The sequence below is a fragment of the Mytilus galloprovincialis genome, chromosome 7 (genome assembly GCF_965363235.1).
Source record: "Mytilus galloprovincialis chromosome 7, xbMytGall1.hap1.1, whole genome shotgun sequence".
NCBI classification, from domain to species: Eukaryota; Metazoa; Mollusca; class Bivalvia; order Mytilida; family Mytilidae; genus Mytilus; species Mytilus galloprovincialis.
Genome location: NC_134844.1, coordinates 66,529,224 through 66,537,059, shown reverse-complemented (window position 1 = coordinate 66,537,059; position 7,836 = coordinate 66,529,224). Strand labels below are relative to the sequence as shown.

Genomic DNA, 7,836 nt, shown 5'->3' with positions numbered 1-7,836 from the left:
TATGCTCCGATACTTATCTCGTAACTACTATTCCGTTCCCATTTCAATAATATGACTTGCGAACTAAATCATTCACCGGGTTTGTAATAGCATGAGCTACATGACAGGTGTCACATGCGGAGATAGATTTACTAACCCTTCCTGCATGTCCTGGGTACCTGAGATTATCCCTAGTTTTAGTGGGGTTTGTGTTAATTAGTCTTTTGTTTTCTATGTTGTTTCTTGTGTACTATTATTTGGCTGTTTGTGTCTTTTTTTAGCCATTGCGTTGTCAGTTTATTTCCAATTTATGAGTTTGAATGCTTTTTTTTCTCGAAAATTCATAGTTTAGTCAACAGATAATTTATTATAATGACCATATCAATGACAATTCCTGTCAACACAGAAGTGCTGACCACTGGGCTGATGATACCCTCGGAAAATAACTACGATTCCGTTCCCATTTCAAAAATAAGACCTACCGAACTAGACTATTTACCGGGTTTGAAATAACATGAGCTACACGATTAGTGTCACATTTGGAGAAGGATAAGCTTACACTATCGGAGCAGCTGAGATTATCCCCAGTTTTTGGTGGGATTCGTGTTGCTTAGTCTTTAGATTTCGATGTTGTGTTTTGTGTACTATAATTTGTCCGTTTGTCTTGTCTTTTTTAGGGCTTGGCGTTGTCAGTTTGTTTTCGATTGATGAGTTTGTATGTCCCTCTGCTATCTTTCGCCACTCGTCTATAGGTAGAAAGGCTTAAGTTTTTTTTTCTCGAAAATTCATATTTTTGTAAACAGCTAATTTATAATTATGACCATATCAATGATTATTTCTGTCAACACAGAGTTGCTGACTACTGGGCTGGTGATACCCTCGGGGAGTAAAAACTCCACCAGCAGTGGGATCGACACAGTGGTTGTTAATAAACTAATCATACACAAATCTGCGTTGTGTTTCATAACAAAGGAGTCTAACAAAACGACATTCAACAATACTTACCAAACGGACTTATTGGATGTTAGTGATCTATCGTTAGAATGGTAATCTAAATAGTCAAACTACTGTGTAAATGTAACACTATGAAAATAAAAAGATCAGGAAATTCTCCACAAGAGATCAAATGACATGAAAATCAACAACTATATGTCACCATACGTCCTTTAAAAATAAACAAAACCCATAGTCAGCTATAAAGGGGTCGGAAATGACAGTTGAAAACTATTAAATGTATTAAACTAACATCATCATTAATGTACAAAATAATGAACAAAAAAAATAACACATCAACATTGAAGTTGTGAGCACGCACAAGTCAGGTGCTTCCTAATCCAATCTTTACTGACGAGAATTGCCAGTTGCCTGACAAAGATCAGTACTTATCTGGTACCCTTCCGTTGTATATATAAAAACCACACAAAATCGTCAATAGAATCAAAGTACAGTGCAAACCCCAAAATCTTAATCACTTAATGATGTAAATTTAATATGCAGTTTTAGTTTTGAGTATTGACAATATTCATTCTACAACCTCATCCAAATTGATACGAATCCATCATGCTACACTACGCATCATTAGTTAGACATATGTAAAGGTAAATAATTACATTAGTACATTATTTGTAATGATTTGTTAAACTGTATGTTGTATCATCTTAATGTGCAAATCACTGCACAGAAAGTAGGACAACGACTTGAACGTCTGCTATCATGTTAGATAATGAGTTATCTCTTTAAGATTAAACGTTCAAAAACTGTGACAGGCTTCTTATGCAAAGAGTTTTAATTATTAGCAGTGAGTAATGTTAAATCTTTTAAGTTATTTGTCTTTTTAAGAACTAATATAATTGGGGTTTAAACTAAAATACTAAAAGTATCAATTAAGTTAATTGTGTCTGCTCAATAAACAGTAGTATATGGTTCACATATGTTGAAACGTAATATTACATGCATTTGCACTTGTTTATCCTCAGTCTTTTAACTATGGAAAAGACAACTCTTACCCAACAGGTCTGACTGTATTCACGAAAAGTTAGACCTTTTTTTATAATACACATGTCTCTAAAAGTAGTCTAGCAATTGCAAATCGCGTGAAAAAATAATTTGCTATACATCATCATGAAAAAGGATAACTTCAGGAAAGTTGAAAGAAATCAATATGAAAGAGATCTATGGTGTTACATAGCATTAAAGGGAGATAAATATGTTAATATCAGCTGAACGTTTTAATCACGTCCTATTCTTAAGAAAATATTCAGCCCATCATTGATTAAAAATATCATTTGTCAAAATGTTATCTATCCATATGAAACTTTCCCGATAAATGAGTGGTTTAAGTGTTGTTTTTTTTTCCAAATCTGATGAGAATTAAACTACAATAATAAATATAATTCAAAGAGTTTTGTCCCACCTTAATATTAATTAAATATAAAAAAAAACAAGAATAATTATTTGCTAGACATTTTTAATATGGATAATGAAATTTCAAGATAATTTGTATGTGGCTGTGTGTAGATTATAACATGCCCTTTTCCATATTGGCCCTTGTATCCTTCCGAGACTCCCATATTTAGCAATGGTTGAAATGGTTTAAGAGTTGATACCAGATACAATATGGAAGAGGTGTTATAATCTATTCATCGTATGTGTAAGTTCTGCAGAATAGACAAAAACTGTTTATGACTACAAAAGATAAATCTAAAATTAGTTTATCTCTTTTTCATATGTTTTGTTTTATTTACAGCATACACATGTATTGTAACATTTCTTCTTATATTTGAATATAATAAAGCACAAAAGCAATAATTTGACATGGCTGAGACCAAGTCGATAATAGTTAGTTGCATATTGTTACTACTAGCTATTGTAACTTAATTCTCAGACTTATTACTCTAAACAACGTCATTGTTCGCAACTGTCATTTAGAAACATTTTGAATGAGGGCACAATAACCAATTACCTTTCAATGTCCCGGGCAGCAATAATAGTTGAACAATTTTGAGGTTATTGCATATTACATATGCAAAACCCAACGTTTTTTAACAAATATGTAATAATAGTTATTATTCTTTGATATTTCAGTCATGACAGAGATGACGACTCAGTTTGGTTGGGATTCCAATATAACGCCATGGCATCGTAACTGTAATAAAACTAGTACATCGCTCATGAATAGCGCTTCCACCACACCGCTTTGGAACTTTGAGACGACATCCGGTGTATACTATCATGATCAAGGTAAAGTCATCATAAATTTTGGCTCAAAAGAGAGTAAATGTATTCGTATCATAGTGTTATAAAACAATCAACCGACAAATATAATAAAATAAAGCAAGAACAATTTAATGTTATACATTTTATATATATACCTATATATCTGTCTATTTATAAATCTGTTCATATGTTAGTTTAACATATATAATATGCTATCAATATTTACTTATTTATATACAGTTTGCTTATGTGTGCATTTATACCTATGATTATCAGTAATGATTAAAACATGATCATTTGTAAATTTTAAATAAAATTATATTTTTCAGATACGTTGAATCCAATGAGCGGCATTTTTAAAATACTAATTATGGTGACTACAATTCTAGGCATGGTTATTGTTGTTATTTTGTATGCAGCTTGCTATCGAATGTGCTGTTCTGGAAAGGAAAAGTACCATGATTCGTGCAAATTAGGAACATTACATGTGGCGATAACTTTATTTACATACGTCTTGTATTTGTTTGATACTCTGTCAGATGTGTTCTTGTTCTTGCACTATATGACGGTGGGGCCATTTTTTAATTGTTTGCTTGTTTTGGCATTTACTTTTGCACCAGTACTTTTCTTAGCATTTTTGTTCTTTGCAAAACAACACAACAAGTGTGACTGTGGGTACCATAACATATCCTCCTGGAAAGAGAAATTGTGCTTCCAAATATTTGGTTTGGTTGTGGTGGTCGTTTTTAGTCCATTTGCAGCACTATTGCCTACATTCATGTACGTACTAATATGTAAAAGCCATGTTTATCTATTATACCAGTCAAGAAATACACACGACTTGTCAACTTCAAATCCAAACTGCATATTCAATATGATGAACATTTCATTAATTTACAAGTTAGTTGGTCATCAGTGTACATCGCATAGGTTTTCATCATGTTGAAAACATACTACAAACATACACGCGAGTTCAAAACGACACGAATAAAAATCCTACTGGTTAATTGAGAAAATAAATATTCTAGTTTGCAGTATTTTTACTTGTTTTCAAAATGAATCTTTTTTTTAGAATTGGATCTTTTTGTAATATGAAAGCACACTATGGATACGTATAATGATGTTTACAAATCTGTTAGATGAAGCTGTTCTAATCACGCTGTGTTCCTCTGTTGGTTTTAACTATACTGCAAATACATTATGTAAACCATACATTGTATCGTAATGTGTTAACCAAACTCGAAAATGATTTATTACTGTTGGATATCAAATGAGTTATCAATCATCAGTTACGTATTTACAGGTTAAACATTTCTTTTGTTATTGTAGTTATGCTCAGGTTCTGGCAAGTGGAAAATCTGACATTAACTCCGATTGGGTTGTGTATATTTCGTCTTACCTTACTTTGGTTGAAGCTACATTAGAGTCCCTCCACAATTAACCATTCAAATTAACCTTCTAATTACGGACATGCATACTGACACTACGTATTCACGTGAGTAATTATACATGTTATACAATATACCATGTATGAAGTAGGAATGCATTAAACATCATTCCAATGAAAAGGGTTATCTCCTCTCTGTTTAAGTATGTTTTATGGATATGTCCTTTACAGTTATATTCAATAGCTCGCTTCTTGGTACATCTATTTAACAGTTAAGCACCTTAAGTTTGTTCTTTACGCTCTTTGACCTTTTTTTATTTATTAACTTAGAATGGGGAGTGCAAAGGTTTTTCATTGATTTTGATGTCTGATATTTTCCTTAATACAAACTTCAATTCATCTTTTCTATAAAAAAAACCCGATGTTATCACGTTATTTAAGAACCACACTCTCTGAAGCCTAAATACTTTCAAACTCACTGAGATGTCCTAAAATTGGTTGTTGCAAGGCAAATATTCTTTACATAGAACGAACAGCTTAATATTAAGTGGCAGTCTAAATTTCCCGTATATATCACTGTTTACTCCCCTAACAGAACCAACACATTATATTATCTATTCATAGATTCATGCTGAACTGGGAATTATTATATGCTGACATCAATGACATTGTATGACACACGAAAAAGTCGATATATGCAAAACGTTGATGCCTTTGATGATACTAATTGTATTGTATTCGTATGATATACATTTACACAATGCATATAAGAGTTGCGGAACGGAAAACTTTTTTTATCGAACTCAAATCAGGATTCATCGAATTTGCATGTCATTAGCTGCTTTAATTTAAAATACGCACGTACGCAATGTTCGGTATATCAACAATGTTTATCTTTTCTTTATAATGTAAGAACAATTCTATTCTTTTCTTTATTCTACAGGAATTCTTCGTTACGTTAGTATGACTACATCTTTCCTTGGACTTGCTTGGTCTTTGAATGCCTTCAAGCATCAACATCGTAAAAAAGAACAGATGGAAGACGACAGCATGTTAGTTAAACTCGTTCACTGGATATCTCGGTTTGCTGAGATATTACCACGCATTATTCTTATTGCCCTCGTAGCCGCTGAGTATAGTATGCTTGTTATGTATTTCATACTCTATCGATTACTTGTTGGAGTAGTTTATGGCGCATGTGAAAGATGGAATGATGACAAAAAATTTCGAGTATTAGAGGAACCGGATTTATTTTTGGGAATGATAGGAAATATATTTTGCTTCTGTGTATCAGATGTTTATAAATGCCACAAGCAAGATCAATGTGGGGGGAAATGTTTTGCATGGTATTATATAGTATATTATGCAGAAAATGGATTATTACTGTATTTGTGGTATAGTGATGATCCGGCATTACTTGAATTGAAGGGTAGAGTAACATGCTCAAAAAATGAATGGTATGCACCTTACATATTTGTAGTTGTAATTTTGGGATTCATTCTTCAACCTTCATTTTTGTTCCTGTATTATCGGTTACGTAGAACACAACATGAACCCAAAAAGGAGAAAAAAACAAAAAAATCATACCATAAAACTACGTCACCTGATATATCAACGATTTCGTCGGATCGTTGCATTGGTGACAGATACCATGAGCAAGACCTACAGAGACACCAAAACACTTTGCACGATCCTACAAAAAGTCAACAATGGGAATCAAAAATTGATCAACATCGTGATAATCAAGAAAATCGACAACAATCACTCGATTACGATAATGCTCAACTGATCAACAACTATAATTTCGAAGATGAACGGTCAAATTTTTCACAATTACAAAAATTTGAGAGATCTCACCAAACTTATGAGCAGTATCCGGTAGAACGACAACATAATTATAAGGATCGCCAACAACCACTCGACAACGATAACAGTCAATTACGCGATAATTATAATGTCAGATATGGTCGGGTATATATCTCACATTTGCAAAAATATGAGAGATCTCATCAAACTAATGAGCAATATCCAGTTGAACGGCAAAACAATTATCAAGATCAACAACAACCAATGGATAAGGATAGCAGTCAAATAGGCAATAGCTTTGATTTTAGAAATGAATGTCCAAATTACTCACACAGATTTGGGAGATACTCAGGTGAACGACAAACTTATAACAAAGATCGGCAACAACCCATCGACATAAATAACGGTCAACTAGAAAATCATTATAACTATAATGTTAGAGATGGACGGCAAAAACTGCAAAGATATGAAAGATCTAATCAAACCGAAGAGCAATATTCGGGTGATCCGCAAAAGAATAATCAATATCTAAATCAAGCCCTCGATTATGATAATGATCAGCTAGTAAATACCTTTGATTTGAGAGATAAACGGCCAAATAATTCACAATTTCAAAGATGTGAGAGATCTTATCAACGTGGTCACCGTTTTTCAGGTGTCCGGAACAACGGTTTTGAGTCACACGGTATTGCGGATAAAAGAAGCAGGAGTACTAATTTGTATAGCGACGAAAGGCAAAATGTGGGACAAATTTCCAATCAAGATACAACTCAGATGCAACATAGGGGTAATAATTATTCCCAACGTGGGTGGTATAATAATCCATCAACATCTATTGGTTGGCCAGCAGCTGCAAACAATCACAAGTCTAATTTTGCATCCAGATTTCATAATCAATCATTTGTAGGAAACGGAGGTCGCGTTAGTTCTGCGGGACAGTATGACAGCCACGAGGAACACGCTTTTAGTGGTTATTGATGGAACTTACACAGAAGTTGCTCGGAATTATATAATCTGCCTTGACACATTTGGCTTTAAAAAAGAAAAAGAAAAAAAAGTTCACTTATTTAACAAAACCAATAGATACAAGTACGCACATATAATTCATTTTAATAAATTAAAATTTCTTTTTAATGATATTCCTGTGTTATGATTTGTCATTAGTAATTGGAAAACATGCAATTGTTTTCTCTAATCACACGAATCATGCTAGAACTTTTTATATTTTTTTCCGATATAGTGTGATAATAAATGTTGCAGGAATTATTCGACAGGTATGATCACTACGTAGAATTTTTTCGTATGCAAAATATAACCTTTTGGAAATTGAGAATATAAATTGGGAATGTGTAAAAGAGACAAAAACCCGACTATAATGCAGAAAACAGCCGGCGGCCATGGCCACCAATTGGTCTTCAATACAGCGAGAAAATCCCGCACCCGGAGGC

The 7,836-nt window shown here is 33.2% G+C and overlaps 1 long non-coding RNA gene across 1 annotated transcript; it reads left to right on the top strand.

Moving 5' to 3' along the window:
• The first annotated feature begins 1,671 nt into the window (after positions 1-1,671).
• Positions 1,672-7,527, top strand: LOC143083504 (uncharacterized). The gene is made up of 5 exons (XR_012980743.1): positions 1,672-1,777; positions 3,064-3,219; positions 3,525-3,975; positions 4,525-4,690; positions 5,526-7,527. It is a non-coding gene; the product is annotated as an uncharacterized LOC143083504 (long non-coding RNA).
• The last annotated feature ends 309 nt before the right edge of the window (positions 7,528-7,836 follow it).